A 13680-nucleotide genomic window follows, 5' to 3' on the forward strand; every position below is an offset into this window, starting at 1 on the left:
CAATACTGACTCCTGAGGAGCACCATTAGTTACTGGCACACAACCAGAAAAGGCCGCTTTCATTCCTACCCACTGCTTCCTGCCTGTCAGCCATTCCTCTATCCCTGCCAGTATCTTTCCTGTAATGCCAAAGGATTTTATCTTGTTAAGCAGCCTCAGGTGTGGTACTTTATGAAATGCCTTCTGAAAATCCAAATAAATGACATCCGCTACGTCTCCTTTGTCCATCCTCTTTGTTAATTCTTCAAAGAACTCTAACAGATTTGTCAGGCAGGATTTCCCTTTGCAGAAACCATGCTGACTTAGACTTATTTTATCAATGTTCTCCAAGTACCCCGAAACCTCATCATTAATAATAGATTCCAACACTTTCCCAACCACTGAGGCTAGGCTAACTGGCCTATAATTTCCTTTCTTTTGACTTTCTCCTTTCTAGCTCCTCTTTCCCCTAGATTCCTGAATCTGGACTGCCAATCGTCTAGTCTCAGGTGGTCACAGATCCAAGCAACAAGCTCAGAGCTTCAGGAAGACATCCGACATTGATTCTGAAATTTAGAAAGTGCGCCAGACTCTGGAGCGAAGGCTCCCAAGTTTGAATCCAAGTCGGGCCACCCCCCGAGCACGCTTTCCATCCGTGCCGTGTGGAGTGTCGAGCTAGCCACTCTGCCTCATTTTTTAGAAAAGGGTTGAGTCAGGAACATTCATATCATGACCTGGTTAATCCGAATGGAGACCAATCCTGACACCATGCGCCAGATAAGAATGGCTGACTATCTGGTGCGACACGCAAAAAAAATATAGAAAGACAGAACAATCCTTGCCTACAAAATCTCTTTGTAATTCTTTGATAGTCAGCAAAGTCCAAATATGTGTTTTTCTTGTCATCAATGTTGCTGTGCACTGCTTTAAAACTAAAAAGTTAACGAAAAACAATTGAAGATACTTGAAGCAATTACATCCAATGCGAAATGCAAATAATTGAAAACAGCACAACTTGGTTTTTTTCCATGCAACACGCAATCCTCATTATATTAACAGATTTACAGATTTTACATCAGGTCCCATCAGGACCAGATTTGGACTCCTGAAGAGATCTCCCAACTGTAAATGTTGTAAGCTGGACATATTATTACACCATTGAAATGAAACAGCATTAGCTGGTCTTGCTACAACCACTAACTGAACTAAACATTGAGTTCCTACTCAGCAGCCACCATCCCCTTTTACACATTACTTACTTGGATTTGCCAAGGAAGAGAGCCAGCCTATTTCAGTGTGAGGCAACCCACGAGTATCTGTAACCAACTGTAGTTTTATTTACATATTTTTGAATTTGACATAAAAGTATATCTATTATCTAAATTATCTTCCTATGTAAAAACTACTTATATTTGTGTGCATTTGCTATACAACGCAATGTTCTGTGAACTGTGCATTATCCAGATCTTGCAGCTGGCAATGATGAGCCAGGTGTAGCTAATAGTGACACTCCCGAAGAAAAACCTAATCACTTTGAATATTAAGGGGGCAAGCTAATTATTATTTCCTAGCTACCCAAAAGATTGTGAACCAGTTTTAGGGGTAATTAGTGGGCTGACTGTTAGGTTTTCAAGTAGTAGCTGTATCTTACACAGATTCTGCTATTAAAAAACACCCTTTTCTGCCCCAGTCATATTGTTTCCTGTTTGTTTCCACTTTACCATCCAGTTGTAGGTAAAGAGTTTTAACTAAGTGTTCTCCAGTTAGTCTGTCAGCTCGACGTCAGTCCGTACATCCTTGGCCACGTTTTGAGAGTTTGCTGAAGTTTTACCACCTCAGGGAAAAGATTGTCTAATATTCTGAATGCCCACTGCTTTGTGACCATTGGCACCTAAGTATACAACATGATTTGCCTGTTCCATTAGCTCTGACAATAGCTGACAGCTTTCTTCAAATCAGGGAAGAGGCTTTCTGAAATGGGCACTCAGTGAAGCTTTTAAGAGGACAATGCTTGTCGTTAGTTCTTTTCTTGTGGCTGTGAGTAGTAGTGTTCCCAACACAGACTTTCCTCCAAGAACCAAAGACAGCTGCAGAATGTTGAAGGAAATATAGGAAGAAGCCATTGCAAATCGGCTTGTCTGTGACACTTAGCATCAAGTCGGCATTTGAATTGGAACTGATGCGGTAAAGAGGCAGTTGATGGTTTGTGCTTGTAGTATTGTCATTATGCTTTTTGAATCTAGTTGTATCAATGTAAAACAGGGGGGAAAGGCATCCTTATGCCTGTGACTTCATGCTGTTTCCAACCACTGGGTCTTAGCCACCATCTTTATTTTGGATCACCAGCAATTAATCAGCATTTCAGGCAGCATCTATGGAGAAAAATAAACAAATTCCAAAGTAAATTTATTATCAAAATACCTATCTGTCTCGATAATCAATACTGAGATTCAATTTCTTGTGGGCACACTCAACAAATCCATAATAGCATAATAACTGTGATAGAATCAGTGAAGGATTATGCCAACTTGGGTGTTCAACTAGTGTGCAAAAGACAACAGATTGTGCAAGTAGAACAAAATATGTAATAATAATAAATGAATAAGCAATAAGTATAAAGAGCATGAAATAGTGGTCTTGAAAGTGAGTCCATAGGTTGTGGGAACATTTCAATGATGGGGTAAGACCCCATCATTGAGAGGTAATGGTTGAGGGGTAATAACTGTTCCTAAGGCTCTTGTACCTTATTTCCTGGTGGCAGCAGTGAGAAGAGAACATGTCCTGGGTGCTGGGTGTCCCTGATGATTGATGCTGCTTACAATACTCCAGGTAGATGTGCTCAAGGGTGGGAAGGGATTTGCCTGTGAATAACTGGGTTGTATCCACTAGTTTTTGCAGGATTTTCTGTTCAAAGGCATTGGTATTTCTGTACCAGGCTGTGATGCAACCAGTCAATTTAGCCTCCACTACACATCTACAGAAGTTTTTAAAAGTTTTAAATATCATTCTGAAGGAACTTCATGCCTAACGAAGTAAAGGAGCTGCTGTGCTTCCTTCATAATTGCACATGTGCTGGACCATGACAGGACCTCTGAAATAATAACCCCGAGGAATTTAAAGTTGCTGACCCTCTCCACCTCTGATCCTCTGATGAGGATTGGTTCATGGGCTTCTGGTATCCTCCTCCAGAATTCAACAATCAGCTCCCTGGTCTTGCTGACATTGAGTAAGAGGCTGCTCTTATGGCATCACTCAGCCCGATTTTCAATCTCCATCCTATATGTTAATTCATCACCACTGATTTGGCCTACAGCAGTGGGGTGGGGGGGGGGAATTAGGTTAAGCACACAGCCTTGTGGTGCAACTGTGCTAATGGAGATAGTGGAGGTGATGTTGTTGCTAATCTGAAAAGTCTGCAAGTGAGGAAATCCAGGATCCAATTGCACCAGGAGGTATTGAGGCTAAGATCATGAAACTTATGGTTGTAGTTGATAAAGAGCATCCTGATATATGCATCTTTGCTGTCCATATGTTCCGGGTTCAGTGAAGAGACAATGAAATGGCATTTACTGTGGACCTGTTGCTCCAGTAGACAAACTGGAGTGAATGCAAGTCACTTCAGGCAGAAGTTGACATGTTTCATCACCAAATTCTCAAAACACTTCATCACTCTGGATGTCAGTGCCACTGTATATTTGTCATTGAGACAGGTTACCACGTTCTTCTTAGGCAGCAGTATAATTGAAGCCAGCATGAAGTAGGTGGGTACCTCAGACTGCCCAAGCAAGAGGTTAAGTATGTCAGTGAACACTGCAGCCAGTTGATCAACACAGGCCTTTAGTACCTGGCCAGCTCTGACTGAGCTCAATGAGTTCACCTTCCTGCAGGCCGCTTGCATGTCAGACTCGGAGACTGAAATCACAGAATCGCAAGGGGCTGCTGGAGTTTCTGATGGTTCCTCTGTTCTTGCCTATGTTGCTGGATTTAACTCTGTAAGAGGTGATAGAGTGACAGTCAACGTTTCATGCCAAGATCCTTCATCAAGACTGAAAAGGAAGAGGGAAGAAGGCAGAATAGTAAGGTGAGAGGAGTGACGTATGGGGTAACTGTCAGACTGGAGGAGCAACAACTCCTATTCCATCTGGGTAGCCTGCAACCTGACAGTAAGAATATTGAATTCTCTAATTTCCAGGAAATTCTTCACCCTCTCTCTTTTTCCATGTCAAATTCTGGATCCCCTCTTAACCCTTCTGTGGTGCACACTCCTCTCCTTCAGAACCCTTCTTCAGCCCTTTACCTGTTCCACCTATCACCTCTCAGCATTTTACTGTATCCTCCCTCCCTCACCTGGATTGACCTATCACCTGCAAGCCTGTACTCCTTCCCCTCCCCGCAACTTGTTATTCTGGTTTCTGCTGGTTTCCTTTCCAGTCATGATGAAGGGTCTCTGAATGAAACGTTGATTGTTTATTGTCCTCCATAGATGCTGCCTGGCCTGCTGAGTTCCTTCAACATTTTGTGTGTGTTGCTCTGGATTTCCAGAATCTGCGGAATCTCTTGTGTTTATGAATTTATCAGCATTGTTCTCACTTTCAAGCATTCCTATGGTTCTACTTGCTCCCTCCTTTTTATTCTGGACTCTTTCTGCAGCAATAATTGTCAAATGGTTATACTTTTGTACCTTGACCTCATACTATTGAGCTTGCTGTTCTTAAATCATGGTAAGAACATTTTTTGTTAAATGGCTTTTAAAGTACAGCTGTTTCAATCAACGGGTGAATTTTATATTACACTAACAAGCTGGTGTATCATGAATTACTTGTTGATTCAGGACCTGTTCATCCATCAAGTGTTCCATGTCTCACAAAGTAATAGCGTACTGTTGAGATGCAGAGGGCAGGCAAGGTCTGTTGCAAACATTGGGTTTTCTCAACCGTTGAGCCATTATCCTCATTTATCTCTGCTGCTGCTCTGTTAATGAATTTTCTGACACAAACTGAGCAATTGGCTCATTAGCTGTTTGAGAAGTGTTAAGAGGAATATTTTTGCTGATGTGTTGTGATAGGCTGCTAGCTAACTGAGAGTAGTGCGGTGAAGCAATTTTATTAATGGGCTGTAAATTGTGACCACAAACAAACATTTATACTTTTCATTTTGGATTTATGGAAAATATGTCTTGTGTTGACTACTTCCTCAACTAGGAAAATATCATCATGATTGAAGAGTTGATTACCTTCACTTCTGTGACCTGTCTATGCCAGACAGAGTAGGGCCAAAGGGAACATAACACTCCCAGCAGTTTTCCGGAAAACTATAACTGAAACCAGTGCTTGGATGAGGGCTTCCTACTGGGCTACACAGTGGGAATAATCTCACCCTTCATATGAGTCTTTTTAGCGACAACTTTATATGGTATGGCTTTTGTAATTTGAAATGCTGCCTTGTTTGTGTCTGTTGCTCTGAATATGACAGCTAAGTATTCCAGAGGAAACTTGATTTTCAAACTTCCTGAGAAATACTTTCTCAACAGATTTTAATGCATGTGCAGAATGATAGACACATTCATTTAGTTGTAGTATCTGGCATGAAATCTTCATTCTGCTGGTAATGACAACTGTAATGAATAATTAGTATTGATCCCCTTTCTAATTACAGTAACACGAATTTCAAGTGAAAGAAACTGAAAGAATAGATAAGAACTTTACCTTTAAGATCCCAGTTAGCTTCTCTCCTGCCAAAGCATACAGAAATACCATTCACAAACTGCTGCAATTCCCAAATCAAGTATTCGGCATTCAACAATCTGAGTGATTTTAGAATGTCTTAATTATTGTGGATCATTATAGTGCAATGCATTTTGCTTCCTTGCGCGTTGATTTTAGCATTTGCTGTGGAGATTGGGTAATGTAAAGCTGTGAAGCAGGAAGGATTGCCACAGAGAACTCAAAAAGCTAAGTAATGCATGAATCAGTTATAAAGCAAAGGGAGCCTTTTTTGTATTAAGACAAATATTACACCTTAATGTGTTAGAAATAGGGAGAGGCACAGGTCATATGCCATATCCTATCTGCTCTTCCATCATTCATCACGTTTGACCAGAGCTTTGAGCTCAGTATCTTCCTGCTCAATCTCAAGACTGTATTTTCTTCCAGTTCAATAATTCATGCCAGCTTTGAGTGTATTCAATTCTCAATTCCTACGTAGAGAATTCTAAAGATTCTACATCCTCCAGGTCTCAGGTTTAAAATGGTCAGCACATTATTTTATTTTAATTTATTTATTGAAAAACAGTGCAGAATAGACCATTTTGGCCTTTCAAGCCATGCCACCCAGCAATCCCCTGATTTAATCCTAGCCTAATCACAGGATAATTTTCAATAACTTCCAACCAGTATGTCTTTGGACTGTCAGCAGAAGCTGGCACACTTGGAGGAGTCCCATGTGGTCATGTGAGAACATACAAATTCCTTACAGCCAGCAGCAGGAATTGAACCTGGGTCATCTATACTGTAAAGCACTGTGCTGACCATTATGTTTCTGTGCCACCCTGGTTCTAGATATTACCCCTAGTTTTAGATTTCTCCTCCTGGGAAGACATGCTCACTACATCTGTCGGCTCAGAATTCCATGTTTCCACGACCTTTCTGCCTTTCATCTGTGAGCACAGACCAGCCCACCTTACTCAAGCTTTCCTCAGTTCCACAGGACTGACCTTATGTATTTTCCCTTATTACCTCTGAACAAGCATATCCTTTCACAAATACTGCTACATGCATTCCTGCAGGTGTAATCTCATCAAAATTCCATACTATTGTCGCATTCCATTCACGTATTAATTCCTTATTCTACCTGTCCGTTAACTTTCTTGTACCCAGGTTTCTCTGAGCATGAAGTTTAATAGCCTCTTTCCATTTAAATGATAATTTACTTCTCCATTCTAACTGTCTGCCAGAAGGACGAGCCTGCTCTTTGTCTGGAAAGCCATAGGAAATTGTAGCTGGAGCAGAGAAGGGAAAGTAGTGATATCAGTGTGATGACCGGTGTTCAGGGGGGGAATAGATGGGAACTGGTAAGGTGTATGGGTTTAGATTGTTGGATGCAATGGCAATACTGCAAGAATCTGCAAAGCTATTAATTCATAATTCTCTGAATATGAGAAGAGTTTCCCTGAAGAAAACACTCGTGGCCTATAACCCCTGCTGTAATCGTAATTAGCTTATGAGCTGACTCATTCTTACTTGTTTTCACCTGCAGTGTTTCCCAGGCCATAAAAAGCCAACTGACATCTATTAAAATTAAAAAGAGCGTAATGGGGTAAATTTGTTTGTTGAGCATCTATTTTCCACCTTCCCCAAATCCAATTGTGGTTTTTGTCATTTGTAATTTACTTCCATAGCTTTCAAGGTCTACAGTGATCAGCCAACCGGTTGCTTAGTTCCCAAATCCTGTTTTTGCTGGGAGCAGGTGGATTTACTGGGTCAAAGCAGAATGCTAACAGAAAATTACATTTGGTAGGCAGGAACGTAATATTTCCTGGGAAATGAGAAATCCAGAGATTGCAAAGTTTGCTTGGTAGCCTGCTCACGTGCATTTGTGCTGACTTGAATGTTAGTACAGTGAATGAAATCGAAACATACATGGGAATACTATCATACTCCCATGGCTTTGTGATTAAGTTTGCAGACAATACAAAGATAGTTGGAGGGGCAGGTAGTTTTGATGAAGCAGAGAGCCTACAGAAACATGTAGACTAATTAGGAGAATGGGCAAAAAAGTGGCAGATGGAATATAGTGTTGGGAAGTGTATAGTCATGAACTTAGAGAGAAAAAATAAAAGTGTGGACTATTTTCAAAATGGAGAGAAAATTCAAAAATCTGAGATGCAAAGGGGCTAGGGAGTCCTTGTGTAGGATTCCCTAAAGGTTAATTTACAGGTTGAGTTTGTGGTGAGGAAGGCAAATGCCATGTTGGCATTCATTTGCGAGGACTAGAATATAAAAGCAAGGATGTAATATTGGGGCCTTATGAAGCACCAATGTGGTCTCACTTGGGGTATTGTGAGCAGTTTTGGGCCCATTATTTTAGCAAGGATGTGCTGACATTGAAGAGGTTTCAAAGAAGGTTCACAAAAATGATTCCACGATTAAAAGGCTTGGCATATGAGGATGTTTGATGCCTCTGGGCCTCTGCACACTGAAATTTGGAAGAATAAGGAGTGCCCTCATTGAAACATATCAAATGTTGAAAGGCCTCAATAGAATGGACGTGGAGAGGATGTTTCCTATGGTAGGGGAGTCTAAGACCAGAGGACACAGCCTTAGAATACAGGGGTGTCCTTTTGGAATGGAGAAGAGGGGGAATTTCTTTAGCCAGAGAGTGGTGATTCTAAAGAATTCATTGCCACAGGTAGCTGTGGAAGGCAAGCCATTGAGTATATTTAAGGTAGGGGTTGATAGATCCCTGATTAGCAAGGATATGAAGAAGACAGGTGATTGGGGCTGAGAGAAAAAAAAATGAATCAGCCATGATGAAATGGCAGAGCAGACTCAATGGGCCAAATGGCCTAATTCTGCTCCTATACCTTATATTTTTATAAACACGAGAAATTCTACAGATGCTGGAAATCCAAAGCAACACACATAAAATGCTGGAAGAACTCAGCTAGCATTTATGGCAATGAATAAACAGTTGACGTTTCATGCTGAGATCCTCCCTTTGAGAGCAACCACTTTTGTTGTCTGTGGTCTTTAGAATTGTACATATAATGTGGAAAGTTGCAAGGCAACTTTAAATATGGCTAATATATTGTAAAGTTCTCACATCAAAGGGATCACTTTCGGAATACTTTACGGGAGTGTGTAGGCTCCAAATAGTCCTTCAGCCGATGGATCCAGTGCATTGATGTCCTTGTTAGAGAGAAAATTGAATTAAATATAATGAACTAATGAGCTCTGGAACGAAGGATAGGACCCCAGAAAAACTCAGTGGGTCAAGCAGCATCTGTGGAGGCAAAAGGTGTAAGTTAACACTTCAGGTCAAGACCCTTCTTCAGGAGCGATTCCAACATCTGCAGTCGATTTTGGCTTTAAACTAGTGAGCTCTCTTTGTCTTCAGAAAACACTTCCCATTTGCTGGATATTTCATCAAAACAAGTTTTATGATTTCCCTGTCACTATTCATCTACAGTTTTTAAGCTGTACTTTTAATGATATTTGAATGATACAGAACACAAAGAGTTTAGTCAACATCTAACGCCAGCACTGGCTGGTTGACAGAGATGTATGTTCATGCCGTTGGCTTGTTCTTTCCTTTGTGGAGCTGTAATTTTTTTCCTTCAGTTGAAAGGAGTTATAAAACAGGTGCCTACTTTTCTTTTGGACCCTGAATGCAGTTTATTCATAAAAATTGCAAATAGATATAGTGCAAAATCACTGTTTTCTAACAAGCAATTAGAGGCCAAGTGTATTGCATATTTGATTGAGCAATAAATTCCTGCTGGAATTTTCTTAATCTAATTTACCACTCAAACTTCATTACAATTTATGTCTATTTTCTGGTTTATTATTTGCTTGGTTTAAAAGAAATATAAGATTAGTTGTTCTATTTTTACACTCCAGCAGAATGATGTAGTCTGCCATATTTGAAAGAAAATCGAATTGTGCGTTTCTTCAATTAGACTTCTTGCACTCAGTTTATTGGCATTGCTCCATGTTAGAACTGCAGAGCATAACTCAGTCTTCGGGCCATTTTTCAACCAGTAGTTTTTCATCCACCACCTGTGCTTGAGTTGAGGATTGTCATCCTCTATCAAAGCTAAAATCTTAACTAGCTGTTATAAATTACACCCCCTCGTCCCAAGTGGGTGGCTGACAGGAGAATCATAGAATATTGGAAGGACAGATGAGAAACAATATGTTACAAGAGTAGGTCTGATGGGAATACCCCAAGAGCCAGTATTGATTCATTGGGCCAAGTACCTCATTTTATATCAGAGAAAATATAAAAATATCCCCTGAATAGACACCTCTGCAAATGGATTCTAAATTAAACCCTTATTGTTGGCTTGGTGGATTACTGTTACTCCTACCACATGCATCCAAATTTAAAATTGAAGTTAAATAGGGTTAAATATGGTTAAAATGATTCAGTAAGGTTCTTTTTGATAAATAATACAGTCATCAGTGATCACGTTTCTACCCGGTCCTCACATTTAGGGTCTTTATGGTTTTTTTTAAGTGGGTTTTCATCGGCAAACATCAAGTATATCTCAATACAATTTTTGACTTTCAGAGCTAGATAAGGTTATCATATTGTTTTGTGGTTGGCAGTGGGCAGGTTGGGCAAAAATAGTTCTTGCCTTCCTGTGCTGCCAGCATGAAGCTAATTGCTAACCAGAGGAGCAGCACGTCAAATTCCTTTTAGAGATTCTGCAACCCGATGGGATAAATATGGAGTTGTCCTATTTAGGGTAATCTGCTGCTCCTGTGTCTCTTTTCCCTCTTGGTTCCTTCTGCTCAACCCAATTCCACTTGTACCCAGCCCAGTTTCTACAAAACTCCCCTCCCATCATCAAGCATCTTTATCTTTCTCCTTGTCCACCCACTCTATCTGCTCATCACCCACACACTTCTCCACCTCCTATTCCCATCTGCCCACCTTCCTGATTTGTTTCCATGCTCTACCTTACTTTCCTATCAGATTCCATCATCTGCAGTCCTCTTTTTAAACCCACCAGTCACCTCCCAGCCCCTGTTGCTATTTCCATACTTTCCTTCTCCACCTACCTATCATCCCTCCACACCTGGATCCACTTGCTGCTTGCCAGCTCTTGCACTTTTCCATCTCCTCATCTCTTCATACTGACTATCTCTTTCAAACCTGATGAAGAGTATCTACCCAAAATATTGACTGTCCATTGTCCTCCATTGATGCTGCTTGCCCCAACTATGCATAAAAAGCTATCCCCATAAGTTTACAAGCTTTAATTGCACGGTTTGCATTTGGCAACAAACACACAAGAATTAATGGAGTTATTAGAAGCAAGCTTGCAATAGAAATTATACCCATATAAATTAGTCACAGTAATGCAAGTAGAAACATAGAAAACTACAGCACGATACAGGCCCTTTGGCCCACAATGCTGTGCTGAACATGTACTTTAGAAATTACCTACAGTTACCCATAGCCCTCTATTTTTCTAAGCTCCATGTACCTATACAGGAGTCTCATAAAAGACCCTATTGTTCCCACCTTCATCATAGTCGCCAGCAGCCCATTCCACACACTCATCACTCTCTGCATAAAAGAACTTACCCCTGACATCCCCTCTGCACCTACTTCCAAGTACCTTAAAACTGTGCCCTCTCACGTTAGCCATTTCAGCCCTGGGAAAAAGCCTCTGACTAACCACACAATCAATGCCTCTCATCATCTTATACACCTCTATCAGGTCACCTCTCATCCTCCGTCACTCCAAGGAGAAAAGGCCAAGTTCATTCAACCTATTCTTGTATGGCAACAGCCTTGTAAATCTCCTCTGCACCCTTTCTATAGTTTTCACATCCTTCCTGTAGTGCGGTGACCAGAACTGAGCACAGTACTCCAAGTGGGGTCTAACCCGGGTCCTATGTAGCTGCAACATTACCTCTCAGCTCTTGAACTCAATCCCACTGTTGATGAAGGCCAATGCACCATATGCCTTCTTAACCACAGAGTCAACCTGCGTAGCTGCTTTGAGTGTCCTATGGAATTCTTTTTCAAAATACCGTATGAATTTCAATTTTTTTGGGTGTTAATATCTCTGAGGACCTAACCTGGTCACAACATATTGATGCAGCTATAAAGAAGGCAGGACAGTTGTTATACTTCATTAGGAGTTTGAAGAGATCTGGTTTGTCACCTAAAATACTCAAATTTCTACAGATGTACTGTGGAGAGCATTCTGACAGGCTGCATCACTGTCTGGTATGGGGCGGGTGGCAATGCACAGGTTTGAAGTAAGTTGCCAAAAATTCTAAAATAGTCAGCTCAATCATGAGCACTAGCTTCCATAGTATCCAAGACATCTTCAAGGAGCGGTGCCTCAGAAAGGAGTCTTCCATCATTAAGGACCCCCACCACCCAGACTATGCTCTCCACTGATTATTTCCATCAGGAAGGACGTACAGGAGCCTGAAGACACACACTCAATGATTCAGGAATAGCTTTTCCCCCTCTACCATCTGATTTCTAAATGGACATTGAACCCATGAACACTACCGCAATAATTTCTGTTTTGGCACTACTTATTTTTACTGAACTATTTAAGATACATATACATAATTGCAGTAATCCAGTTTTTTTCTATTATCACGTATTGCATCGTACTGCTGCCACAAAGTTTACACATACGCGGGTGATATTAAACTAGATTCGGATATTTCATTTATTTAGACATTATGAAGCTACAAGCATTAATTTTTTTAAAAAAAACTTGCCTCCAAAAACAAATTGAATCTTAGTTAGGTAGTTGTTATAAAATCTGAACTTGTTGGAATTATTTTATCCTGTGGCATCACAGTAGGAACAGATAGTTGCTCTAATTTAAATAGATAAGTTATATTTATTAATGGGAAAAGCAACAAGTGTATTTTATTCTCAATATACCAGTAAACACTGAAATTACCCTTAAGAAAGTAATTTGGTGTGTGTTTGAATGAAAATTGTAGTATTGGGTGGTAAATGCAGAATTATTGTGGGAGCCCTCATCTTGAGAATATTCTTCTGTTTACTGTGTGGTCCACCCTACAGACTACGCAATCTTCTGCTCTTCAGGCACAGCTATTTCACTGGCTGTCTTGTGTTTGCTACTGAAGTGTTGCTATGGAAACGCAATGTGCCAAGCAGCCGGGCATGGCATCCTTTGAGCTATCATAATGGGACCAAGGATGATCCAGGCAGGACCCCACTGAAAAGGAAATTTAATGCTGACACTCAGATTGGTGGGGAGAAAATACTTCTTAAATAACTGTGTAGTAAATACACATCAGTGTCTGGGGAGAATAGATTTTCCTCTTAATAGGCAGAAAATGTTCAATTTTTTGATAACAAGTGAGCTCAGACTGGAGAAATGTTTTTGCCCCTTATCAACTCAATATGTCTTCAGGCATTGAACTGGATGAATATATACAGCATTTAATACAGAAAGCCTTGAGGAAGTATTCTGAATGGTATGTGCTCGTTCAGACTTTTCATTCATAATGCAATGCCCATGAAAGTATCTTTCCCTTTCTAAAAGCTAACTATCACTATTTTAATAATATTTGAACAGCCAGAATTTAAAATAATTCAAACATGTCACACAGTGAACTGCTTTTAAAGTATGGCAACTTATTATGCAGACTATTTTTCATACAACAGTCTGATGGTGATATAATGGCTATGCTAATTCACTACTCAGTCTGGGTTGTTATAATTAAGCTATTGAATCAAATAATTATCACCATCCAATTGGCTGTCCATTAAGGAGTTTAACTGTCATTACACTTATATACAGTAATGTACAACAAAAACATATTTTAAAAAACCTGTTTACAGAACCTTACAGTTTTTCATATTTTTCATCCAGCTTTCTGCATTGGATGTTCCCACACTCATTTGTGAAGCATTACACTGCAGCTAATTTATCAGGCTGCTTACCCAGAGACCCAAGCTCAAATCCCA

The 13680-nt window shown here is 40.3% G+C and overlaps 1 protein-coding gene and 1 long non-coding RNA gene across 9 annotated transcripts in view; one reads left to right on the plus strand and one right to left on the minus strand.

The window, feature by feature from the left end:
• Positions 1-13680, plus strand: part of cadps2 (Ca++-dependent secretion activator 2) — a 676394-nt gene that overhangs the window by 192896 nt on the left and 469818 nt on the right. The gene's annotated exons all lie outside the window — the stretch shown is intronic.
• On the minus strand, positions 864-11603 carry LOC132398457 (uncharacterized). The gene is made up of 3 exons (XR_009513660.1): positions 8800-11603; positions 3824-3969; positions 864-2351 (listed from the first exon to the last, which is right to left on the minus strand). It is a non-coding gene; the product is annotated as an uncharacterized LOC132398457 (long non-coding RNA).

This window comes from Hypanus sabinus, chromosome 8 (assembly GCF_030144855.1).
Source record: "Hypanus sabinus isolate sHypSab1 chromosome 8, sHypSab1.hap1, whole genome shotgun sequence".
Classification (NCBI taxonomy): Eukaryota; Metazoa; Chordata; class Chondrichthyes; order Myliobatiformes; family Dasyatidae; genus Hypanus; species Hypanus sabinus.